Source organism: Pristiophorus japonicus, chromosome 18 (genome assembly GCF_044704955.1).
Source record: "Pristiophorus japonicus isolate sPriJap1 chromosome 18, sPriJap1.hap1, whole genome shotgun sequence".
Lineage (NCBI taxonomy): Eukaryota > Metazoa > Chordata > Chondrichthyes > Pristiophoridae > Pristiophorus > Pristiophorus japonicus.
Genome location: NC_091994.1, coordinates 52063591 through 52072697, shown reverse-complemented (window position 1 = coordinate 52072697; position 9107 = coordinate 52063591). Strand labels below are relative to the sequence as shown.

Genomic DNA, 9107 nt, shown 5'->3' with positions numbered 1-9107 from the left:
GTGCACGATCAGATCAGCCAAGATCATATTAAATGGCGGAGCAGGCTCGAGGGGCAGTATTTCTCCTACTCAACATTGAACAAAATGTTGAATCATTGTGGGTGGAGATTAGAGATAGTAAGGGGAAAAAGTCACTGGTCGGCGTAGTTTATAGGCCCCCAAATAATAACTTCATGGTGGGGCGGGCAATAATCAAGGGAATAATGGAGGCATGTGAAAAAGGAACGACAGTAGTCATGGGGGATTTTAACCTACATATCGATTGGTCAAATCAAATCACAGTGGGTAGCCTGGAGGAGGAATTCATAGAATGCATACGGGACTGTTTCTTAGAACAGTATGTAACAGAGCCTACAAGGGAGCAAGCCATCTTAGATCTGGTCCTGTGTAATGAGACAGGAAAAATAAACGATCTCCTCGTAAAAGATCCTCTCGGAATGAGTGATCACAATATGGTTGCATTTGTAATACAGATTGAGGATGAGGTAGTTGTGTCAGAAACGAGGGTACTATGCTTAAACAAAGGGGACTACAGTGGGATGAGGGCAGAGTTGGCTAAAGTAGACTGGAAACAAGGACTAAACGGTGGCACAATTGAGGAACAGTGGAGGACTTTTAAGGAGCTCTTTCATAGTGCGCAAAAAAAATATATTCCAGTGAAAAAGAAGGGCGGCAAGAGAAGTGATAACCAGCCGTGGATAACCAAGGAAATAAAGGAGAGTATCAAATTAAAAACCAATGCGTATAAGGTGGCCAAGGTTAGTGGGAAACTAGAAGATTGGGAAAATTTTAAACGACAGCAAAGAATGACTAAGAAAGCAATAAAGAAAGGAAAGATAGATTACGAAAGTAAACTGGCGCAAAACATAAAAACAGATAGTAAAAGCTTTTACCGATATATAAAACGGAAGAGAGTGACTAAAGTAAATGTTGGTCCCTTAGAAGATGAGAAGGGAGATTTAATAATGGGAAATGTGGAAATGGCTGAGACCTTAAACAATTATTTTGCTTCCGTCTTCACAGTGGAAGACACAAAAACAATGTCAAAATTTGCAGGCCACAGGAGGACCTTGAGACAATCACTATCACTAGGGGAGTAGTGCTGGACAGGCTAATGGGACTGAAGGTAGACAAGTCCCCTGGTCCTGATGAAATTAAAAGAGATGGCTGAAGTTATAGCAGATGCATTCGTTATAATCTACCAAAATTCTCTGGACTCTGGGGAGGTACCAGCGGATTGGAGAGCAGCTAATGTAACGCCTCTGTTTAAAAAAGGGGGCAGGCAAAAGGCAGGTAACTATAGGCCGGTTAGTTTAACATCTGTAGTGAGGAAAATGCTTGAAACTATCATTAAGGAAGAAATAGCGGGACACCTGGATAGGAATAGTGCAATCAAGCAGACGCAGCATGGATTCATGAAAGGGAAATCATGTTTAACTAACTTACTGGAATTCTTTGAGGATATAACGAGCATGGTGGATAGAGGTGTACCGATGGATGTTGTGTATTTAGATTTCCAAAAGGCATTCGATAAGGTGCCACACAAAAGGTTACTACAGAAGATAAAGGTACGCGGAGTCAGAGGAAATGTATTAGCATGGATAGAGAATTGGCTGGCTAACAGAAAGCAGAGAGTCGGGATAAATGGGTCCTTTTCCGGTTGGAAATCAGTGGTTAGTGGTGTGCCACAGGGATCAGTGCTGGGACCACAACTAATTACAATATACATAGATGACCTAGAAGAGGGGACAGAGTGTAGTGCAACAAAATTTGCAGATGACACTAAGATTAGTGGGAAAGCGGGTTGTGTAGAGGACTCAGAGAGACTGCAAGGAGATTTGGATAGGTTAAGCAAATGGGCTAAGGTTTGGCAGATGGAATACAATGTCGGAAAGTGTGAGGTCATCCACCTTGGGAAAAAAAACAGTAAAAGGGAATATTATTTGAATGGAGAGAAATTACAACATGCTGTGGTGCAAAGGGACCTGGGGGTCCTTGTGCATGAACTCTTTTAGGAGCAAACAAAAACATTAAACCGTGCCCCCCGATCTGGAATCTGTGGAATTCTCTGCCCAAGGAAGCAGTTGAGGCTAGCTCATTGAATGTTTTCAAGTCAAAGATAGATAGATTTTTAAACAATAAGGGAATTAAGGGTTACGGGGAGAGGGCGGGTAAGTGGAGCTGAGTCCACGACCAGATCAGCCATGATCTTGTTGAATGGCGGGGCAGGCTCGAGGGGCTAGATGGCCTACTCCTGTTACGAATTCTTATGTTCTTATGTACTCCTGCTCCTATTTCTTATGTTAACTATTTAAAAGCTAATTATATGATCACTATTACCCAGATGTGCTCTTTCACTGAAACACACTCCACTTGAACGTCTTCATTCCCAGCACCAGACCCAACACTGTATCCTTCCTGGCTGGGCTAGAAACACACGGATTCAGATGGACAATACATGCCAGCCTTGCCAGCGACACCCATAACCTGAGAATGAACTCAAAACAGGTAAGGATTTACAATGGGAAAAAGCTGACAGTGAAGGTGTGGTAACAGGAAGGTGCAGGCAGTGTGAGGTGTTTGCTGTGTTGATAAACAGATGTAAACAGTTGCAGTTCTGAAGTTGCCCTCCAACCTCCTCACCAGCCCACACAGGAAAGCCTAATATAGACAAAGCCTGAGTGACAACAATAACGCGCAATCGGAATGCGTTGCTAGGACAGTGACGTTTTCATGCGGCCAATCAACGCGCAGGGCACGGCGTCCCAGTTACAGGAAGCTGTGTGACGTTAGTTTGATTGACGGCTCGTGCAGCCAAAGAGAGGCCGGCAACCGCGCGCGACGCACGGCGCACAGCCAACGGGGGGAGGCGTCGGTGCGCGAGGGGCGGGGTCGCCGGGCAGCCGATGACGCGGGTAGCGATCGGTAGCAACAGTTGCCTTGAGAATAAACGCCATAGTCACGGTAGCCGTGGAGACTGTTACCCACCAACAGCTCGGGCCCGCAGCAAGGTGAGCACCGCTTCCCAGTGACAGCGAGGCCCAGGCTTCCCTTCCCGCCCGCTGTGTGAGGGGCTCGGGTCGCGGCGGGCTGTCCGTCTCCCTGTCCCCCACCCCCAGGGGGGCCATGTGCGGCCCGGCGCTCTGTTTACCGCGACCGCCGCAAAATGGCGGCCTGAGCTGGGGAGGGTTGGTCGGGCGGGCCCGCTGGGGCCTCGGTGCTGGGCCTCAGGCCCCGGGCCCTCTCCACAGCTCTCCCTGTCCGCCCGCTGCTCGTATATCGTTGCCCGGCCGGAGGGCGGCTTGTGGTGTAACCGAGCGAAGCCGGGCCCGCAGACCCTGCGAGCGTCTCCCCGGGGCTCCATGAGAGAGAGAGCGGCCGGCTGCTGCAGCCAGAGCCCGAGCACACCGAGCCCGGCCCGGCCTGATCAGGGAGAGCAGGCGGCTGGCGTGCAATGGGTCCTCCGTGTGTGTGTGGTTTCCAGGCGGGTCTCCCTCTCCCAATGCTCCACCTGCCCTCGGTGTATTGTATCCCTCACACCGGATAATAGAAGATGTGTGTGAGCAAGGTGGGCTGGTGTCTGCTGTCTGTGCAAGTGGCATTTGCAGCCATTGAAGTTCCTGGGGATGTCCAGACCGACTGATTGTGGGCTAACGCCATATCTCTGCTCGGTAATTCTGCAATATGATTCCAACCTTAGGCTGCTTGCCCCATCAAGTGCAATATGAGGAAGTGGTTTAAATAAGCCCCGAGGTAATCTACAGACTGACTAATTGTTCTGAGGTTTCTCCTAGATTGGCTTTGTTACCTCAACAGCCTGACCAAGTTACCTCAGATAATGGTGTGTTCCTCGCTTTGTTTTTATTTGGGTAATTGTTTAGTCGTGATTTGTTTATGCTTTATACAAAATCCAACAGGTGCTGCAAAAACTTTTATATAAAACTAGTGGATCTGCTGGGGCATTCTCAAGTTATGTCACAGGGTGCAGTGTTTTATGAGGAGAGGAATATTATGCAATTGTAAACAGAAAATCAGCTGCTATATTTAGAGATTTTGGGAATAAACGGCATGCTTGACAATGATTGCTTAAAAATGGTATATTGAAAGGTATTTATTTAGAGCAGTGACATTCCTTGGTTACCAGGCAATGTTTCTCCCTCTTGATGCTGCGTGCCCGTGCTGCACTGGACCTTGTTCTGTCGGTAGGCTCAGTGCTGCTGTGGGCTGTTGGAGTGAGAGAGAATATGTGGGTATGCAGCTGCTAATGGTGTTGAGGTGAGTGTTAGGGGGATGAGGAGGGAAGAATGAAGTTTAAGGATAGTTTGTGATTTTTAAATGTGAAACATTTATTATGGTCTTTAGTGGGATGGCTGAGGGTCAAGTGGCTCTGAAATGGTTTACAGTTGAATAGAATTGGATACTTTTCAGAGGTGGTCTGAAATTTGTGATGTGGATCTGGAATCCGCTTGGTTGAATGGACAGGCAGAAGGGATGGTGGATTTGAGGATCACATTTGTTGGAATTCATGAATGGGATTGGTTGTGGCAAGGCCGCTCATTTTTGTGGAGTTATGGGATCGTGTCATGCAAAGCCCAAAATGCCAGTAAAAATCCTATTATGCCATGTAATAACAATGGAGTTGGCTTGGTCAGTTTCAGAACGGTTGCTATGGTTAAAAGGACGATAGTCTCTGGTTCTGTAATCTGATTGGTGAAAGGTTTCTATGATGCAATATTTTCAAATGGAAGATCTCTATCCTCGTGCAAATGAGAAAACACAAAAGCTCAATGCCAGATGAAAGAGTAGGAAGAATAATAGTTTTTGGCTGTGACATTTTATCATCAGTTACTTGATGAGCTTGCTTGCATTTCATTGCGAAACAACATACCTAAAGCCGTTCATTATCTAGTTAAATTGAACTCTGGCATTCCTCAGTACCAGCTCTGAAATTTTGTGAATTATTTTGTTTTGTATCAATGTTTATCAGGTTCTGGTATAATCAAGCAGGGCTGGTGACAATGAACTCAGTCTCTCAGCTGCTGTTAACTCTGGTACCTGGTTAGTACACGTCTAGTGTCCTAATACTTCAATATCGTTACCTGAGGAGCTCTTTCTGCATTACATGCACCAGAAAATGTTGTACCAAAAATACCTGGATACTTAAAAACCTGCTTTTTTTCGAGTGTTTTTTCGAATGCTCAGAGCAGTGAGTGAAGCCACTGGCTGTATCCAGTGGTAGCCTTTGGTGGGGCTTACCTGACTGAGAACTGCAGTAGTGGGAACAGCCTGCATTCTCTTCTGCTTAGCCTAAAAGTCAAAAGATGGGATTAATACAGGTGTTCAATGTGAAAATCTGTGCATGAAGCATCTTGTCTGTCAAAGTCTAAACTTTGGTGCTTAATAGTGATGAGAAAATGTGTAGATCTTTTCAAATTGCAAGAAAGAAATGATAGCTGAATGTCATGAGTGAATGCATGTGCCTGCTGCTGAACAGCCAACATTGGTATTAAAGGAAGTTAAGAGCCCATAAACCCTCTAATGTGGAAGCATGCTGGTGCACTGGGCGACCAGTCACTCAAGTCTCCCTGGGGTCTGAGTACAATCGTCTGTTCAATGCTGATGACTGGGTTCACACAAAGAGTCCTGGCACATGTGAGCAGCCAGTTTTTTTTAACCTTTTGATTTAATCATTTCAAGCTGAAACGATTCATATGCATCCCAAACATACATTCATATTCCATTAATGTACCTTAGTTGTCGACTCCCGGGTACAGAGAGGCATTTCCAATTGCCACCCAGGATATCAACTCAGAATGCCAGAAATAATTATAATCTGAACTCCCAATTGTCAAAATATGCAACAATTTGAAATTCCACCCAAATTTTCAAATGTAAAATTTAAGTTTGAGATTGACTAGTTGTGTACAAAATTTTCTTTTGAAGTATTCTTGGATATCGAGTCTTGCCAGCTATTAAAATGATTCTAAACTTAACCTGAGGTAACCGGGGAACTTGAGGCTTGATTGTTGGAAGCGAGTGTGCCTCCTGAATCTTGTCCTTTTATTGGGGTAAATGTTTAAATCATGTAAATGTTGTTTTAAACGGTTATCTCAATTAGATGTTTGCTTTTATTCTTGGCTTGTTTGGAAACCTCCCCAAGTTTCTACAATGTTCTTTTTCACTTTACCTCACATTTCTGTGGTATGGACGGTGGGCAGAGATGGAATCACAGAGTAAGGGGTGGGAGGCATTGGGGCTTTGGAGCAGTGGGGAGGTAAGGACATGTCAACAAAATCTGGGCACAAGGGTGCGTCCTCTTTTTCCTCCCCCCAATGGCTGTGCCCATGATTACTGGAGGTTTGTGCCCTGACCACCTTGGGCGTGACTCTTGTTCCCCCTCACCCCTTCCCCAGCTGGGACACTGCAGGCCTTGTCCTCACTGGTTGCAGCTCCGATTGGGACACTGGAACCTATACCGTTGGCACAGTACAGGAATAAATAAGTCTGCTTGTTTGTTTTAATTTACATTGATCGCCATCATTGGGATTCCATCAATGACAATCTGTCAGCTAAAAATGAGATGGTGACAGTGTGGGTTTGACACTGGCCTCTCCTGAATGGGGAATTAGAGTTGAATTCAACCCAGACTGGTGAGATAATAGTCTCTTCACTTTGCTGGTTGGGTCTCACGTGAAATCAATTTAGCACCAACCTGGTGAATCTACGCTGTATGCTCTCTCCGGCTTTAATGTCCAATCTGGACCAAATACTACAGACAATACTCCAACTGTGGCCTTAATATTGTTTGTACAGATTACTTTAGTCTTGGGCTCTAAGCCCCTTTTTATAAAATTTAAAATGTAATTTATTTTTTATGTCTTCACCTAGCTGCACTCATATTTGAAGGAATGATGTCTTTGAAACCCTAGGTATTCCAATTTCTCAGTATCTGTTGACTGAGTATATATTCCCATTCCATAGTTTTTCCTCCCAAGAACAAAAGTGGACCGGCCCTTGGGGTCCACCACTTTCAACCCCCCCCCCCCCCCTCTCTCATCCAAGCAACCATCCCTTTACTGTAACTTTCTGTCTGCCATGCCGCTGCACTCTTCCACCATATGGCTGAACCTTTCTCACAAGCCACTTGTACAACACCTTTTTTGAATGCCTTCTAAAAATTCTCATACACTGCATCGACTGAATTCCATTTATTTATCCAAAAATAAATAGAAATGTTATACAACTTGTGTGTCTCTCAAATTTGTTTGAACTGGACAAGTGTATTCTCAGGTCAGGTTCTGGTGATTATTCCTCTGTGCACATCCAGTCCTGTGACGTTTCATTTTAACACCCATTAATTTTTTATTTTTGTAATTTAAATGATTTTTCGTGGAGCGAGGTTGGCATTCCTCTGTGTAATTTTGTCCCAAGGAAGAGTTGGGGTCAAGCAATGCCCCTCCATATTGTTTTGTGTTGCAAGTTCTGCATGGACTCATTTGCTGTTAGAGTTTGCATTTACACTAATCTGATTGTAGAAGATGTTATAACTACTGTTATGTTGCGTGGTTAAATTGGGATCAATGTACTGCTATTTTAATTCATTATTAAACTCCTGTGGTTATTGTTTGAAGCTAGCCTTGACTGTCTTGGCTAAGTCCAAATCTATCCTCTTGAGTCTGTTCCATGTGCTATGTCCATGCATACACTGATTTGCGTAAGCAGTCATTTTTGGGTTTAGTATAGACTGAATGAGGCTTGCACAGACAGTCGAGCAATAACAAGTGCTGACAACTCTGCACAGGCTCTAAATGTAAGCGTGAGCCGAACAAATCTTTGCCTTGCAAACAATGTGGAGACACCGGTATTGTTAGTAATTTTTTTACATATGTAATCTCTGGCACGGTGTGTCAACGTGGCACATAAAAATGTGAATAACTTAGGGCAAATTTTGTGCGGTATTGTTTTTAGGGGTTTGCGACTTGCAAGCCAAAAAATTTCAGAATACAACTGGTCCCAGTATATGAACTGTAAGCAAGGCAGCTGTAATGTTTGTCAGGATAGCTTGTTGCTATGGATAATTGTATTATCATAATGGCTCGCCCTTAAAGCTAAGGACCACTGTGCTTGATCAGAATGTACTTTTATATATCGCCTGGCTTTAAAAGTTACTGTTTTCAAGGTAGATAAATAGCCTGTGGGGAGGAGAAAGAATTAAAAGACCCCAGCTGCCTAATTATATTTTCATTTGAATTGGAATATATTTTCTAACACAATGGAAACCACTTGTTGGGGGAGGGGAGGAGGTACTATTTCAGTGTACAGTTGCGTTCACCTTTTAATATTACAGTGCAAAGCCGTATTTTTTAGGACCTGACTTCTGCTAATGAACTGGAAGTAGTTCCGCATGCACAGTCTGTTTTTTTTTGGTTGTTAGCTTTGGTACTCACGGGGCCTCGGGAAAACTGAGCGGGGCTGAAATGTCGGGAACACTGAGCGGGGCCTGGGGGAACATGTCAGTAACACGGAGTGAGGCGTGGGGGAACATGTCGGGAACACTGAGCGGGGCCCAGGGAAACATGTCGGGAACACTGAGCGGGTCATCGGGTCTCATGGGCACTGTGGGGGGAAAAAAAAGCAGAAACATAATTGAAATTTCCAGATTAATGCGCAGAACGCTTCTGCGCAGCTTCCGGCCATTGGAATCGGCTTCTGGTTCGTTGGCAGCAGTCACTCTACTTTTTAGTTATGGACCCAATTCACGTCCGGACCATGGGTCAAGCAGGACTGCATCATTGCCCCAACCCTCTTCTCAATCTTCCTCGCTGCTGTGCTGCACCTCAGTCAACAAGCTCCCCGCTGGAGTGGAACTAAACTACAGAACCAGTGGGAACCTGTTCAGCTTTCGCTGTCTCCAGGCCAGGCCCAAGACCATTCCAATCTCTGTCGTTGAGCTACAGTGCGCGGACGACGCCTGCACCTGCGCACAGAGTGACTGAACTCCAGGACATAGTCGACATATTTACTGAGGCGTATGAAAGCATAGGCCTTACGCTAAACATCCGTAAGACAAAGATCCTCCACCAACCTGTCCTCGCTGCACAACACTG

General features: G+C 45.1%; 1 protein-coding gene across 3 annotated transcripts in view; it reads left to right on the top strand.

Annotated features, from left to right (window-relative positions):
* Positions 1-2924: 2924 nt before the first annotated feature.
* The window catches only part of LOC139228723 (DNA-binding protein RFX2-like), a 108171-nt gene continuing 101988 nt past the window's right edge, over positions 2925-9107 (top strand). For 2 of the 3 annotated variants that reach the window (XM_070860012.1, XM_070860010.1), the window contains exon 1: positions 2925-3011. The gene's annotated coding sequence lies outside the window, so the exon portion shown is untranslated. Of the gene's footprint in view, positions 3012-3663; positions 3842-9107 lie in introns of those variants that run through there. The other variant, XM_070860011.1, reaches the window with a different exon arrangement.